Source organism: Haliotis rubra, unplaced genomic scaffold (assembly GCF_003918875.1).
Source record: "Haliotis rubra isolate DU_JTF1 unplaced genomic scaffold, ASM391887v1 Scf161, whole genome shotgun sequence".
Taxonomy (NCBI): Eukaryota; Metazoa; Mollusca; class Gastropoda; order Lepetellida; family Haliotidae; genus Haliotis; species Haliotis rubra.
In genome coordinates, this window is record NW_025765570.1 from 1221675 (window position 1) to 1240890 (window position 19216).

Here is a 19216-nt window from a genome sequence, read left to right on the forward strand (position 1 = left end):
CAGTGATGTTAGCCGAATGAAGCAACTGGAAACCAAGAAACGAGGTGCTACGGAGTAGTTTACTGTAGGAGGTAGTCTGTCTCACAGTCCCTGAACCACATTAATTTCCCTACTGCCAAGCCCCTCTCTACGGTGCTAAAGCCCTAAATAAAGCAAGATTAGATTTCCTCAGGTTCTGAATCTCTGGTCTCCCTAGGGCTCCTTTTCAATATAAATGGGCTTGTTTGTTACTATCAAAATTATATATATTCAGAGACTAAGCCTTAGTTTATGTAGGAGGCTGTAAGAGGCGATGACAACTGACATGCATCGTGACGTCGGTTACCAAGGCAGTGAAGTCATTACAGTGTGAAGTCATGCAAATATTGTACTATAGTACAAAACTCTTCCGACCTCTTTATGAAACTGGTTTCGGTTTCAAACCAAAAAAATAACAAAAATACACTACTTTGTCAATTTAATGCATGTAAGACGTGGGTAATAAATAAAATACCACATTCGGTCTCTTTACATACGAATTATACGAAACTCGTGACCTTCCTATGTTATCCTTTCGCTCGGTCAGATACCATTGGAAGGACACTCGTTTCGTATAATTCGTATGTAATGAGACCTCGTGTAGTATTCTCTATGTCTCATACTGTTCACCAGACGTGTGAAGAAGGCTTGGGGTATTGCCTGCCATTCTGCAATGAGATACTGGGCCAGTTCTGCACGGTTGTTTGGAGGGGCGTGGTTGTTACGAAGCCGACGTCTTAACTCGTCCCAAGCACATTCCATAGGGGATAAATCTGCTGAATATGCCGGCCATTCCATGTGCTGAACATTGTTCTGTCTAAGGAAGTCGGTCACAACACGGGCACGGTGTGGTCAGGCTTTGCCACCTTCGAATATGGATCTGATGCCGATACGTTGTAAACATGGCAAAACAAGGGGTCTTATAATCTCCCGTAGATAGCAATTTTCGGTCAGGTTACCATTAATGATATAGAGAAGTGTCCTTTGATGAAAGGAAAAAGCACCCCAAACCGTGATACCCCCACCTCCAAATGGCAAACATTGGTTGACGTTAACATCAGCAAACCTCCCTCCCCGGACGCCGATACACACAAGTTCTACCATAATTGAACTGTAGAGTAAACCTAGAACCGTCGGAGAAAAGAACTGATGCCCACTGAGCACGTTGCCAACAAACATGGCGTCTATACCAGTCATGTCTTGCCGTCGTGTGTCGCTGAAGGAGTGGTGGTCGTACTGCTGGTCACCATGCCCGAAGATTGTTCCTCCTCAGTCGGTTCCTGGCAGTCTGATCAGATACCAGGGTACCTGTGGCAGCTCTCAGTTGGTCACGGAGTTGTCTGGCAGTTACTTTGCGTTATCGAAGGACCATATTTGTCAGGTATCGGTCTTCTCTAGGAGTTGTTGATCAGGCCTGCCAGAATGTGGTCGATTATTCAGCGTTCCAGTGACACGAGACCGTTGCCATAACCTTCCAATGGCACTCTCCACTCACATGTAATCTCTGAGCCACACTGCATTGAGGTTCACCATCCTGAAGCCAAGCAAGAGCTCTTACTCTGTCTGTCTTGCTCAGTTGACGTCTTGCCATTGTTGAATTTCAAGTGACAATAGCAATGTGACAATTGCAAGTTTTATTGGGAAAATAAGCATGCACAGCACTAATCACACGAAGAACACGTGCAAATGCTGTTCATGATGAAACATCATCTTCCACAAGCACAGTGGTGGCGCTTCTGTGAAGAACTCGATGTTTCAATTTGTTCATTTTTTAACACCCTACCACATGATGACTATTGGCACCACGGTTATCTGCAGCCTTTATCCAGGTTCTGCAATGGTTTTGAATAAACTACCATACACGGAATGTAAAATTTCATTCATGTATAATGCAACCAACCTCATCAATAACATTACATGATGATATCACATGACCCTTAACTTGTTTTGAGTAGTATATAAAACAGATAGTCAGCTGTGTGGCTGAGGTTCGTATGAAATGGTAATATAGTGTCACCTTTCTTGTACCTAATGTGCAACTAGATGTGTATACTAGATGTTGTAATTGACCAGTGCAAGTGTCCTGAAACTGCTGGCGAAAACAACCCATGCACAACAACAAATTTCATTATCCGACCGAAATCATATTGCAGGTCAGTTTCACATTACAAACTCTAAAGAAACACTGGTAGGACAAGAAAATCATTTTATGAACACAAAGGCATCATGGCATTTGAAGTTTTCATTGTGTGCTTTATCAAGTGAATAAATCAGGTGGTCTCCTGAACTTCCATTCAGGGGAGGCAATGACCTGAGGACATGCGACACCCATCTACCCAGCTGTACCTGTATAGCTCACCCCCTACCTGGTGACACCCATCTACCCAGCTGTACCTGTAAAGCTCACTCCCTACCTTGCGATGCTTATCTACCCAGCTGTACCTGTACACTTCACCCCCACCTGGTGACACCCATCTACCCAGCTGTACCTGTAAAGCTCACCCCCTACCTTGTCACACTTATCTACCCAGCTGTACCTGTATAGCTCACCCCCACCTGGTGACACCCATCTACCCAGTTGTACCTGTACACTTCACCCCCCCCCCCCCCCTGGTGACACCCATCTACCCAGCTGTACCTGTAAAGCTCACCCCCTACCTTGTCACACTTATCTACCCAGCTGTACCTGTATAGCTCACCCCCACCTGGTGACACCCATCTACCCAGTTGTACCTGTATACTTCACCCCCCTCTGGTGACACCCATCTACCCAGTTGTACCTGTACACTTCACCCCTACCTGGTGACACCCATCTACCCAGCTGTACCTGTACACTTCACCCCTACCTTGTGACACTTATCTACCCAGCTGTACCTGTATAGCTCACCCCTACCTGGTGACACCCATCTACCCAGCTGTACCTGTATACTTCACCCCTACCTTGCGATGCTTATCTACCCAGTTGTACCTGTACACTTCACCCCTACCTGGCGACACCCATCTACCCAGCTGTACCTGTATACTTCATCCCTACCTTGCGATGCTTATCTACCCAGTTGTACCTGTACACTTCACCCCCACCTGGTGACACCCATCTACCAAGCTGTACCTGTATAGCTCACCCCCTACCTGGCGACACCCATCTACTCAGCTGTACCTGTATACTTCACCCCTACCTTGCGACGCTTATCTACCCAGTTATACCTCTACACTTCACCCCCACCTGGTGACACCCACCTACCCAGTTGTACCTGTACACTTCACTCCTACCTTGCGACGCTTATCTACCCAGTTGTACCTGTATACTTCACCCCTACCTGGCAACACTCATCTACCCAGTTGTACCCGTACACTTCACCCCTACCTGGCAACACCCATCTACCCAGCTGTACCTGTACACTTCACCCCTACCTGGCAACACTCATCTACCCAGCTGTACCTGTACACTTCACCCCTACCTGGCAACAGTCATCTACCCAGTTGTACCTGTACACTTTACCCCTACCTGGCGATACCCATCCACCCAGTTGTACCTGTACACTTCACCCCTACCTGGCAACACTCATCTACCCAGTTGTACCTGTACACTTCACTCCTACCTTGTGACACTTATCTACCCTGTACACTTCACTCCTGGTGACACCTATCTACCCATCTACCCTGTACCTATACACTTCACCCCTACCTACCCAGTTGCAACACTTATCTACCCAGCTGTACCTGTACACTTCACTCCTACCTGGCAACACTTATCTACCCTGCTGCACTTCACTCCTCACTCATCTACCCAGTTGTACCTGTACACTTCACTCCTACCTGGCAACACTCATCTACCCAGTTGTACCTGTACACTTCACCCCTACCTGGCAACACTCATCTACCCAGCTGTACCTGTACACTTCACCCCTACCTGGCAACACTCATCTACCCAGTTGTACCTGTACACTTCACTCCTACCTGGCGACATCCGTCTACCCAGTTGTACCTGTACACTTCACCCCTACGTGGTGACACCCATCTACCCAGCTGTACCTGTACACTTCACCCCTACCTGGTGACACCCATCTACCCAGCTGTACCTGTACACTTCACCCCTACCTGGCGATACCCATCTACCCAGTTGTACCTGTACACTTCACCCCTACCTGGTGACACCCGTCTACCCAGCTGTACCTGTACACTTCACCCCTACCTGGCGACATCTGGCGACATCCGTCTACCGACCTGTACCTGTACACTTCACCCCTCCCTTGTGACACTTATCTACCCAGTTGTACCTGTACACTTCACCCCTACCTGGCAACACTCATCTACCCAGCTGTACCTGTACACTTCACCCCTACCTGGTGACACCCATCTACCCAGCTGTACCTGTATTCCTCACCCCTACTAAGCGACACCAATCTATCCAGTTGTACAGCTCACAGCCTTATACAGTACTCACATTCTGCTTTCCCCCTGCAAGACTACAGATGAGTGTTACCGCAGAATTAGAGAGATTCATGTTACACAGAAATTGAGTGATATGCAGAATGAATGCATGTGGCTCTATGCACTTGACATTACAACAGGGCACAGAATAGGTTCATATTTTGTTTCAGGTGTACAATCAAAGCTTGATTCCCAGTGCAATGTTGGACATTTTAACACAAGACTACCTCAGACCCATGCAAAAAGTTTGTGATTTAGAGTATATACATATTACATACAGTAGAAAATGATTAGAATCATTTGGCAAGCTTTTCAATGGTGATAATCTTCATGAACTGAGGAAACAACAAGGTATTGCTCAATGTGAAGACACACTACACTGAGTATGAGATGTCCTGTGTACCTGGAGGACAGGAGCGGGAAGTGGCATTGTCAGGGCAGATGGAATCCACTGACAAATATTTACACCTGCCACAAACCTACAGCACAGGAAACATTATCACCTGAATTAGATCGCTCCCTCAGGTATGTGGCAGGTAACAGTATTGTGACCTGCCATGATATCTATGACAGTAAATCTCAGGTGTGGTCGTTAAACAGGTGAACTACACACTACAATTCTCAAGGTCACAAAATATCAACACTGTCTTAACACGTAATAATATTTTGAAATTTCAGAATTATTTTACTTAAACCTTAATGTCTTCACATGTCTGTCATACAAAGCCTCAACATCCCTTACGTCTGGGATATATCCTCTATATCCCAAACATTAAAATTACAACAAAAATGAGCCAACATTGTAATCACCCAATAACCCAGGTGAGTTGCAGTGTTGACGTAATGGGTCTCGCCATGGAACAACCCTCAAAGGTAAAGAAGATTATACTGAACCGCATGTTGAACCAATCTGTCTGGTCACACTGAATGGAGGCTGACCACTGTTATTGATAGTTAAATATCTTCTTATGCAAGCAAGCAAAAAAGGATTATTTCAAACTTCATTCTGCTGTGACCAAATCTCTGTTTATTTCATCATGGGGTAACTTGAAAGGGCAGGAGTGACGTATGACTTGAGACTGTCGGAGACAGATCAACAAAATCACGAAGAGTCATATGACAGATTACCTCATTACAACTTCAAAGCTAATACGTAATTCCTCTTAAAAAAGACAGTCTTCGTTTGAGGTCCGACAAGCGTGGGTCCCCTGGGTTCCCCCCTAAATGAGGGGGCAAGCATTGGTATTTGGCTTTATTACCCCGCCCTACTGCACACAACTGGGTTAGAGCAGAACTTCATCAAACTTAATGTAGCATTTAATCACATTTTCCCCGAAAGCCGTGGAGACGAGATGCCTGGACATGGGATTGATCACCAGACACCAGTTCCTGCTAGAACACAGCAGCATTTAACACACTAGTGTTCAAAGACTTGAGGAATGCACCACAGATTCCTCTTTATCTCCCATTTCTAACAACTTCACCTCTGTCCCTCAGACGGAGAAAAAATACTTCAAAGAATGTCTGCGACAACATTCCTTTTTCATCCCTGTCAGTGTTTACACTAAGTTCTATTAATCACCTTCAGAATTAACATGATGGTGCAAAATCATTCAAAATATCAGAAATTTGCTCTGTATTTCTTTCTAAGACTTTGATGAGGGAGAGATGGCCTGTACAGTAACAAAACACTATGTTCAAGTGCCTTTTACAGTTCAAACAATTTTTGCCTCTTATAGAGAATTACTAAGACACAGTTTGTTAAAAACAGCAGACCAATCTGGACTTAAGTCACAATGTATAACCCCCTAAATAACTAAACATATGACAATGAACCCACCCACGACTTCACTCACTGTCAGCCCCAGTTTTGAACACTGCAAATCAATTTTCAAACAACAAGTCTGTATCGGGATAAGAATAGAGTAAACATACAGAAATAGAAAATTAATATCCTCCCTCAGGTGCTTCTACAGGAGGTCAAGTGATTGGCTTTTTTCTCATACAAAATCTATGTGAAAGTGGAGCAAGTCCTGGGATAACTAAGGCTATATTACTGAATGGTCAAATATCTGAATGGGCATCCTCGTTGCAACATCTCGCACACATAGCTATTTGCCCTGAGGCAATCAGGAACCTACCACATGACCACATCAGACACCCACACACATAGGGAGACCTTACAGCATGGAACCCTTACTGATGCTTACTACGCGGAGCCCTTACAGCACGGAGCCAATATAGCATGGAGCCCTCACTACACGGAGCCCTTACAGCATGCAGCCCTTACAGCATGGAGCCAATATAGCATGGAGCCCTTACTACACAGAGCCCTTACAGCACGGAGCCAATATAGCATTGAGCCCTTACTGCACGTAGCCCTTACAGCATGAAGCCCTTACTGACGCTTACTACACGAAGCCCTTACGCTTACAGCATGCAGCCCTTACTACACGCTTACAGCATGCAGCCCTTACTGCACGGAGCCCTTACAGCCCTTACTGCGGAGCCAATATAGCATGGAGCCCTTACTGCACGGAGCCAGCCCTTACAGCATGGAGCCCTTACTGACGCTTACTACACGGAGCCCTTATGCTTATAGCACGCAGCCCTTACAGCATGGAGCCCTTACAGCATGGAGCCTTGTATAAGGGGCCCTTACAACATGGAGCTCTTCCTGCACAGAGCCTTGTGTGTGGAGCCCTTACTGCACGGATCCTTATATGTGGAGCCCTTACAGCATGGGGCCTTTACTGCACGGAGCCTTGTATGTTGAGCCTTTACTTTACAGCATGGAGTCATTACTGCATGGAGCCTGGTATATGGAGCCCGGTATATGGAGCCCTTACTGCACAGAGCCTTGTAGGTGGAGCCCTTACAGCGTGGAGCCTTTACAGTATGGAACACTTATAGCACAAAACCTTGTGTGTGGATGCCCAGAAGAGCATACAAGAGGGTTTCATTACAGATGTATAATGAAAATCAAACTTGCTTCAAAACTTCATCAAATTGAATCACCTTTCTAATTACCCTGCTCCCTGGTCTGACGAGCTCTCACACGTCAATGCATTGACGTTCAACCAATCTCTAAATTCTAGCCGTTAAAAGGAAGCTACTTCAAAAGAGTTGGAAAACACTGGGCTGGCCCATTGTCCATCCCATGTCTACTTTATGTCTAAATAATAGATTTTTCGGGAGAGAGCAGTGTTCAGTGACATAGGGTTCTCTTTCGCTTGATGAGGCAGCCAATGAAAATCTCAAGTGGACTTGGAGAGCTCCCTCTACGAAGCTACTGGAGCAGGCTTTAGCTGTCCTTCATAACGTTCCCATGCATTGAGATTTTTTCTGTGTGAATTCAACTGCCAAATTCATTCTCCAGGAAGGACGCATTTTCCGGACATGTTTGGGTTTACACATCTTTAGTTCCTTTGAACTTTGACAAGATTAAACTGAAATCAATTTCAATTTTCATTTTTTCAAGGCGCTATCTCTGTCTATGAAAAATTTATGCATCTTTGGTATTCTCGTCGCTCTGAAACATGGTTTGATGTGTGAACTGAGCTCTTGAGTGACTTTAACTGCATGTCCTATTGAACCTGCCACAACTACATATGTTCCCACGGAGATAATTAATATTGGAAGAGGTTGCGGCAGAAGAAACTGTGTTCCGTGTGGCAGTCCTGTGATTCAAGACCAACTTGTGTCGTTCAGGTCTTCATGAACTCACTTCCCCGTTAATGAGATTGACAAATGTAACTGATGATACTATGATACAACAACTCTCAGTGTAACAATATCCGACTGCATGTTAGCTTGGTATGTTATTCATCCCACAAACAAATGCTGAATGCACTCCGAGTAAGTTAGAGGAACGTCACAGAAAGATGAAAAGTAAATCATCTAACAGAGCTCTCCCCCTCCCCACACTCACTGCAACTCCTGTGATGTTGTTCAGCTTCTACACCACATCAGCCTCATCGGCGTGGATCGATACCCATGTCCAGTTACATGCACAGATTTATGTATAACTACAATATATCTGTCCTTCCAGTAGTAGAAGCTAACATTTCCAATCAACGGACCCTCTTAAAAATACAGAAACATCTCAGCTTGAAACAAGTCTCACTGCTCGGGACGTTGAACTATGGGTATACTCGCTCTAAACAGAGTTGAAGATCTTTTTTCAAATTCAAACAAATCACCATTACTTTCATGCAACTCCCTCCATCTGATGCTGTATGGAAGGATTGATCAAGACAAATACAAGGTAACAGTGTGTATATTGCTGCATATTATTTCCCGCATTCTCACTGACATCATAACTGAAGTACGCCTGTGATAAGTGAGACATGCCCATGGAACATGAGATGAATAAGGACCAACATTAAATATCCACTCAGTCAAACTTGACCCTCTTAGGAACCCCCTGCGACCCCTTTTGAAAGCTTACACTGCCTCCTTGTAAATTAGATCACACGATCATGAATGTACATAACACTACTTCAAAGAATGTCTGGCATCCCCACCATATTTCATTCCAGTCAAATACACGGCCTGTCAGACTTAATGCATGCTACTTGTCTGTTCTCATGCCTCACCCTGAGGCAGCTCTGTGTTGGGACCAGTGTCAGGGGCCAGATACTGCAGGGGGTAACTGGGGGCTGGCTCACACATAGCTTGGTGTATGGTCAGGTATACCCAGTTACACCTTATGTAGGGGTGCACACATCCCTGCCTTACATAGGGGTAGAGACATCCCTCCGTTATATGGGGGTACACACACCCTACCCTTTTAGAAGGGTACACACATCCCTGCCTTATATAGGGGTACACACATCCCTGTCTTATATAGGGGTACACACATCTCTGCCTTATATAGGGGTACACACATCCTTACCTAATACAGGGGTACACACATCCCTGTCTTATATAGGGGTACACACATCCCTGCCTTATATAGGGGTACACACATCCTTACCTTAAAAAGGGAGGCAAATATCCCTACATAGGGGTACACACATACTTACCTGAAAAAGGGAGACACATATGCCTATATAGGGGTACACACATCCTTACCTTAGGGGGAGACACATATGCCTATATAGGGGTACACACATCCTTACCTTAAAAGGGGAGACATATCCCTATATAGGGGTACACACATCCTTACCTTAAAAATGGGGAGACATCTCCCTATATAGGGGTACACACATCCTTACCTTAAAAAGGGAGACACATATGCCTATATAGGGGTACACACATCCCTGCCTTATATAGGGGTACACACATCTTTACCTTAAAAAGGGAGGCACATATCCCTTTATAGGGGTACACACATCCTTACCTTAAAAAGGGAGGCACATATCCCTACATAGGGGTACACACATACTTACCTTAAAAAGGGAGACACATATGCCTATATAGGGGTACACACATCCTTACCTTAAAAAGGGGGACACATATCCCTTTATAGGGGTACACACATCCTTACCTTAAAAATGGGGACACATCTCCTTATATAGGGGTACACACATCCTTACCTTAAAAAGGGGGACACATATCCCTACATAGGGGTACACACATCCTTACATTACACAGGTGAACAGACACATTTCTATGTCATATAGGGGACACACATGCCAACAACACAAGTTCCTTCCCTATAGAGGGATACACACACTTTCTATCTATATGTGAACATAAATTACACTTTACACTTTCCAGTGTGCAATTTTTGCTTCGGTGCATCTATCATGATAGATCTACATTATCAACAGACACAAAGGATTGTTATGCAATTGACTTAGGTCTTAGGCTCTCCTGAGAGTATTCTGTCTGTTAAGTGCTAAAAGGTTAAAAGTAACATCCTACCAGGTACCCATTTATAACCTGGGTGAACAGAGGCATGTTTGGAACAAACACACTTGCCCAAGGAGACACTGAATGAGCTACTTTTGCTTCAGAGTTGGGCAGGACTGGCCTCCGCAAAACTGAGGCGTATTATCTGTTGAATGGAATAAGCTGCACCAACATATGCGTTATTGAAGCTGGAACCAACATGTTCACTCACAATAACTCTTAAACCGATATAGGTGCCAAGTGATTTTAATGGCCTGTTCCAGATCCTACTCTGAATCAAAGACACATGTTCTTCTATCCATCCACTGATAAACCTTTCATTTGCTCAGTAGCACTTGATCAACAAATCGTTGACTACAGACCGATGCTGGCGGTGTAAAGCCTGCTTCAAGGGAATACCTGAGGCAGTATCATTCCATGCACCCCACAGGCTGCTCCATCTCTGTCGACTCTCATTAACTACGTGCAACACAGACGCTCGCACAACTACTTCATCTTAAACTTCGTCCATAATTCAATTACATGTAACTTCATTTTGACAGTTGGCTGTTTAGCGTGGAACCAAGGTGGGCTGTTTTGCATGGAACCAAAGGGGCACTGTGTAATGGGTTCAGCACAGCCTGGGTAGGTGTTGCCATATCATAACTCGGAAGAATAGTGTTTACATGCAGGAACTGGGTAGTTTTCACTTACAGGTTGGGTCATGAAGGAGGTTAATGAAGCTGGATTATGGGCTTGAAAAGAAAATTCACTCAACAACTTCAGGAATCCAGGGCACATAGAAATTGAAGAATGTTGATGAAAAGAGAAGTCTTGTAAACAATCAGGTATCTTCACCAGACTACATACAGCTGGTGCCAGTGTTTGAAACCTGGTCCTAGTCTTGGCATAATTACTCCATTAAGTTGACTGTGAATAAAAAGACTATCCATACGAACAATACAGGTATCTTGTCACCCCTACATCACCACCCACCTCTCCCCAACCCTTCATCATGTTCCCCATCCTCGTCAGCAACCCTGATGATATTGATACACTTCATAAAACTGAAGTATACACACAAAGTGGTCAGGAGACTTGAGACACACTTGCTGGGACAGCAGATTCACCACTGTTAACTTTCAATACAACAGAACGGCTCGCTTGCAGCAGGGGCAGTAGTAAGCTGCCACAGCCGCTGCTGCAAGTTCCCCTTGCCATCCATCTGCTTCCCTGAGTGCTGGCTGTGTTCTCTACAGTGGATAACAATAGTCGGAAGTGATACCTGAGTATGTCGATGTGACAAAGTGGGTTACAACAGTCAGAAGTCATACCTGAGTATGTCGATGTGACACAGTGGGTTACAACAGTCAGAAGTCATACCTGAGTATGTCGATGTGACACAGTGGGTTACAACAGTCAGAAGTCATACCTGAGTATGTCGATGTGACACAGTGGGTTACAACAGTCAGAAGTCATACCTGAGTATGTCGATGTGACACAGTGGGTTACAACAGTCAGAAGTCATACCTGAGTATGTCGATGTGACACAGTGGGTTACAACAGTCAGAAGTCATACCTGAGTATGTCGATATGACACAGTGGGTTACAACAGTCAGAAGTCATACCTGAGTATGTCGATGTGACACAGTGGGTTACAACAGTCAGAAGTCATACCTGAGTATGTCGATATGACACAGTGGGTTACAGTGACACAGTGGGTTACAACAGTCAGAAGTCATACCTGAAGTATGTCGATGTGACACAGTGGGTTACAACAGTCAGAAGTCATACCTGAGTATGTCGATATGACACAGTGGGTTACAACAGTCAGAAGTCATACCTGAGTATGTCGATGTGACACAGTAGGTTACAACAGTCAGAAGTCATACCTGAGTATGTCGATGTGACACAGTGGGTTACAACAGTCAGAAGTCATACCTGAGTATGTCGATGTGACACAGTGGGTTACAACAGTCAGAAGTCATACCTGAGTATGTCGATGTGACACAGTGGGTTACAACAGTCAGAAGTCATACCTGAGTATGTCGATGTGACACAGTGGGTTACAACAGTCAGAAGTCATACCTGAGTATGTCGATATGACACAGTGGGTTACAACAGTCAGAAGTCATACCTGAGTATGTCGATGTGACACAGTGGGTTACAACAACATGTCGAAGTCATAGTGGGTTACAACAGTCAGAAGTCATGTCGATATGACACAGTGGGTTACAACAGTCAGAAGTCATACCTGAGTATGTCGATGTGACACAGTGGGTTACAACAGTCAGAAGTCATACCTGAGTATGTCGATGTGACACAGTGGGTTACAACAGTCAGAAGTCATACCTGAGTATGTCGATATGACACAGTGGGTTACAACAGTCGGAAGTCATACCTGAGTATGTCGATATGACACAGTGGGTTACAACAGTCAGAAGTCATACCTGAGTATGTCGATGTGACACCTGCAGGGTTGTCCAGCAGCATCTCAATGGGGACCAGGTCAAATGTTGTGGCATCATTTTAGAAATTTCAATTTTGATCTTGTTGCAAGTAATTGCTTGAGCATACATCACACCTTACCACATTTGACTTGTCACAGAAAGGACACACCACAAACACCATGACCGTGATCTGACGGACAGAACAAACTGTTATTCTAACCTTAAAAGAAACATAATATTTCAGTTGTGAAATGAGCTGAGATGTTTTGATATGTCCCCTCCTCAGCAGCATGATGAGAGCTGATTTACATGGTAATAGCTTCCTTCACCTCTCACCCACAAAACACCAACATCTCCCCAATGGACCTGTGAAAACCTTTTAACATGGACCCTCAGGGACCTGTCATTCATCATTTGTCAAGACAGTGAGGAAAGTATGCAGATCTTCCTATTCAATGAGAACTTTTTGAGTCTGTTATGCATGTTTGTGAAACAGGAGTCACACTGACATCCTGGAGCAGCTGGATCCAGGGAAGAATTGCCCCACAGACTGGTGTAACATGCCCGCTACCAGACCAAATAAAGATGGATACCAGGCTGGTACCAATACAAGACTGGTGCAAGACAGACGCAAGACACACAGATGATAGACACAAGACACACAGAAGACTGACACAAGACAGACACAAGACTGACAGAAGATGGACACAAGACTGATAGAAGAAGGACACAAGACAGACACAAGACAGACAGAGGAGACTGACAGAGGATGGACACGAGACTGATAGAGGATGGACAGAGACTGATAGAGGATGGACACACTGATAGACTGATAGAGAGGATGGACAGACTGATAGAGGGACACATACTGACAGAAGACTGACAGAGGATGGACTGAGACTGATAGAGGATGGATGGACAGAAGACTAGAGGATGGACACCTAGACTGATAGAGGATGACGAGACTGATAGAGGATGGATGGACACTGATAGTAGGATGGACACAAGACTGACAGAGAAGACTGATAGAGGATGGACAAGATAGACTGATAGAGGATGACACAAGACTGATAGAGGATGGACACTTGAGACTGACGGACACATTACTGACAGAAGACTGACAGAGGATGGACCACGAGACTGATGGACACAGAGACTGATAGAGGACAAGACAGACTGGTGAACGGACACAAGAGAGGAGAAGACTGACAGACAGACTAGGATAGACAGAGACTGATAGAGGATGGATGGACCACAGAGACTGATAGAGGATGGACATGGATGACCGAGACTGATAGAGGATGGACACGAGACTGATAGAGGATGGACACAGAGACTGATAGAGAGGATGGACACGGACAGATGACTGACAGACACATTACTGACAGACAGAGGATGGACAGACTGATAGATGGACACGAGACGATAGAGGACTGATGACAGAGGATGGACACGAGACTGATAGAGGATGGATGAGACACAAGACTGACAGAGGATGGACAGATGGACTGACAGAAGACTGACAGAGGATGGACAAGACTGATAGACAGACTGATAGAGGATGGACTGAGACTGATAGAGGATGACTAGAGGATGGACCACGGACTGATAGAGGATGGACACAGACACACAACTGACAGAGACTGATGGACCTGAGACTGATAGAGGATGGACACTGATAGAGGATGGACACACAAGACTGATAGAGGATGGACCACAGAGGACTGATAGAGGATGACACAACACAAGAAGAGAGGATGGATGACACAAGACTGACAGAGGATGGACCTGAGACTGATAGAGGATGGACCGAGACTGATAGAGGGATGGACCCAGAGACTGATAGAGGATGGACCACGACTGATAGAGATGGACACGAGACTGATAGAGGATGGACCTGACTGATAGAGGACTGACACATACTGACAGAAGACTGACAGAGGATGCAGACACGACTGATAGAGGATGGACACGAGACTGATAGAGGATGGACACGAGACTGATAGAGGATGGACACGAGACTGATAGAGGATGGACACGGACACATTACTGACAGAAGACTGACAGAGGATGGACACGAAGACTGATAGAGGATGGACAGAAGACTGACAGAGGATGGGATGGATAGAGGATGGACTGATAGAGGATGGACATTACTGACAGAGACTGACAGAGGAGGATGGACACAAGACTGACAGAGGATGGACTGATAGAGGATAGACAGGATGGACACGAGACTGATAGAGGATGGACACGAGACTGATAGAGGATGGACCACTGATAGAGGATGGACACCTAGATAGAGGATGGATGGACACTACTGACAGACTGACAGAGGATGGATGGACGAGACTGATAGAGGATGGACAGGACAGACAGACTGACAGAGAGACAGATGGACAGAGGATGGACACAAGACAGACACCAATACAAGACTGGTGCAAGACAGACACAAGACACACAGATGATAGACACAAGACAGACACAAGACTGACAGAAGACTGATAGAGGATGGACACAAGAAGGACACAAAACTGACAGAAGACTGATAGAGGATGGACACATGATAGACACAAGGACACAATACAGACACAAGACTAATACTAGACTGATGGAGGATTGACACAAGACGGACACAAGATCAATACAAGACAGATACAATATTATTGATTTTAGAATCTTGGTTCTATTCATTCCTCTTATAGTCCTCCAAATTAATTAAGTCCAGGCACAGGCAGGCACTACAGTAACTGAGTTCCAGGTAAGCTGCATGGAGGTAACTGCAGGTATGTACCAACACATCTTAACAAAGAACTCAACAGTATACACACACACACACACACACACACACACTACATAATTAGCCTCTGTGTCCTGTTAAGCTTGCATACCTGTACTTCTTCAATGAATTATATTTACAGACATAACACATGCATAAACTGAGGAAAGTAATGCACTGAAAAGGCGCTTAGTCATGTTCCACACTCGGGGAAGATAAAGTTTAAGCAGAATTATTTCAGAAAAACTTTTACTCATTGGTGCAAAAATACCCAATGGACTGGAACGGAAGGAGTAAAGACATGTTGACATCCCAAAGAAAACTATCACTAAGCAATGAGAATGATTAACTTCAGAGGTGAACACTCAACCACTACTCTGGAGGTCTGTGTTCAATGGCTGGAACATCAATAGCAATATTAGTATCCCACACACACCCCGATGTATCAGGGAATAATCACAGGTATCCACCTCACGTTCATTGAAGAATTGAACCAGTAAGAATGGAACATAAAGATTATTTACTTCATTAAATCTGTTATTGATTTCTCCTGGAGTGTATTCCACTACACCTGCCTGCATATCTGTCGCCAGTGTCCTTGCAGGGGGTCTACGGTGATCAGGTAAGTGCATACCTGGCAGGTGAGAGTTAAGGAAGTTTTAGCCAGGTAAGCTGTAAGACAGCTGATAGCCAGGGATTAATAGCACTGCTGGACGGCCGTGATCCAGCTATGTTTGCATTCTGTTAGATATGACAGGCGGGTGACTGTGGTTACAGACAGGACCACAATGGGCTGAATGGTAGGGTGATCTGCATACACAATATGTAATTACAGAAGGGATGGTGAAATCTACTCTCAACTGTGGCACCAGGTATGACCTGTGTATGACCACCTTAGGGGACAGAGAAGTCTACGATGGCACCAGGTATGACCAGTGTATGACAGACGGAGATGACAGAGAAGTCTATGGTGGCACCAGGTATGACCTGTGTATGACAGACGCGGAGATGACAGAGAAGTCTACGATGGCACCAGATATGACCAGTGTATGACAGACGGAGATGACAGAGAAGTCTACGATGGCACCAGATATGACCTGTGTATGACAGATGGAGATGACAGAGAAGTCTATGGTGGCACCAGGTATGACCTGTGTATGACAGACGGAGATGACAGAGAATCTATGGTGGCACCAGGTATGACCTGTGTATGACAGACGGAGATTACAGAGAAGTCTATGATGGCAACAGGTATGACCAGTGTATGACAGACGGAGATGACAGAGAAGTCTACGATGGCACCAGATATGACCAGTGTATGACAGACGGAGATTACAGAGAAGTCTACGATGGCACCAGATATGACCTGTGTATGACCAACTAAGGTGAGAGAGAAGTCTATTGTGGCAAAAGGTATGACCGGTGTATGACAGACGGAGATGACAGGGAAGTCTATGATGGCACCAGGTATGACCTGTGTATGACAGACGGAGATGACAGAGAAGTCTATGGTGGCACCAGGTATGACCTGTGTATGACAGACGGAGATGACAGAGAAGTCTACAATGGCACCAGATATGACCTGTGTATGAACAACTAAGGTGAGAGAAGTCTATTGTGGCAAAAGGTATGACCGGTGTATGACAAACTGAGGGAACAGAGAAGTCTACGATGGCACCAGATATGACCTGTGTATGACCAACTAAGGTGAGAGAGAAGTCTATGGTGGCAAAAGGTATGACCGGTGTATGACAGACGGAGATGACAAGGAAGTCTATGATGGCACCAGGTATGACCTGTGTATGACAAACTAAGGTGAGAGAGAAGTCTATGGTGGCAAAAGGTATGACCAGAGATGATGTATGACATGACCAGGACAGATGACAGAGAAGTCTATGATGGCACCAGGTATGACCTGTGTATGACAAACTAAGGTGAGAGAGAAGTCTATGGTGGCAAAAGGTATGACCGGTGTATGACAGACAGAGATGACAGAGAAGTCTATGATGGCACCAGGTATGACCTGTGTATGACAAACTAAGGTGAGAGAGAAGTCTATGGTGGCAAAAGGTATGACCGATGTATGACAGACAGAGATTACAGAGAAGTCTATGGTGGCAAAAGGTATGACCGGTGTATGACAAACGGAGATTACAGAGAAGTCTATGATGGCACCAGGTATGACCTTATGACCTACTAACCTGGTCTTGATGAGTTCAAAGAGACTTTTCTGGACTTGTGGCTATTGTGACTGTTATGTATGATTGCCAGAATGAGTATCAATTTACATAATTGGCATACAATGACATGTGTAAACCAAGTCAGTGAACCTGACCACCCGATTCCATTAGTCGCATCTTACAACAAGAATGAGTTTCTGAAGATCAATTCTAACCCGGATCTTCACAGGTACCAATGATCTTTACAGTTTTGTTGAGAAAGCAGATTTGATTTAAACAATATTTATTCATTATTAAATGAACGGATTGGTAAACAGGCTATAAGCCTATAAAAATACCTCTCCGAATACAATGCGATGGGAAACATTTTATATACATTCATCATTACAGACAAGAGAACACACCATTTGAGGAGTAAAAGACTTAATGAAAAAGACAGTAGTATAATTTATCAATTAGGTAAAAAATCGTTTTGTTAAGGTAAAATAGTCGTGTACAGATTTTACAATATTTTCATTGATTTCGTCAGAATATGAGTAACCTCCACATAATACAGATTGAATATTAAAACCATTTATGTAATAGAAACACTTCGATCGAATTGTATTAAAATTTGGACAGATAAATAGAAAATGAATGGCATCTTCATAATGATGGCCACAAGTGCAAGTAGACGTATTTTGGAGAAAACGGTCAAATTTATGTACGTTTAAGTCACTACAGCCAAGTCTTAACTTACAATGAATTATTTGATTAAATCTATTACCAGTGTTTCTGAAGACATGATGTACGTTGGATGAGACAGTTCGATCAAAGTGTTTCTTGAACATGACAACGGAATCTATGTTTCTTATATCATTTTCTAACTTGTTCCACTCCATCACAGAGGATGGTAAAAAAGATTTTTTATGTTTCCGTACGACATAATGGTACTTGAAGCATATTACTAGATCTAGATCCATATGTGGATACAGCAGATAGCAATATTCCTGTGATACGAAAACAGGAGATTGCCTCCACAGACTGTACCAATGAGTGATGGGATGTCAGTGTTTAGTGTTTACCACCAGGAGAATATCCTACACATTCAACATCTAGGCTAAGGTGGCAGAACAACTGTATTCATCATAATAAGTGCCTATCACAGGGGTCGATTTAAGGAAATGAAACCTACTTGTACCCATTGCAACCTAAGGCAATCACTTTGTTGCACCAAACAAAAACAGGTTGCACCTGCTGCTTAATATAAAATCTTATGTAATGTTTGAGTTTTGGTAAAGACGGTTTAGAACAGCATTATAACACAAGAAATCAGTTATTTTACATCCTAAACTTCATGAACAGTGGGGGCTGTGGGGTAGCTTAGTGGTTAAAGCGCTATTCGTCACACTGAAGACCCAGGTTCGAATCCCCACATGGGTACAATGTGTGAAGCCCATTTCTGGTGTCCCCCACCGTGATGTTGCTGGAATATTGCTAAAAGCAGCGTAAAACCAAACTCAGGCAGTCAGTCAGGAACA

At 44.4% G+C, this 19216-nt stretch overlaps 1 protein-coding gene across 2 annotated transcripts in view; it reads right to left on the reverse strand.

The window, feature by feature from the left end:
- Window positions 1-19216, reverse strand: part of LOC124271558 (band 4.1-like protein 4A) — a 112933-nt gene that overhangs the window by 60747 nt on the left and 32970 nt on the right. The window lies entirely within an intron of this gene.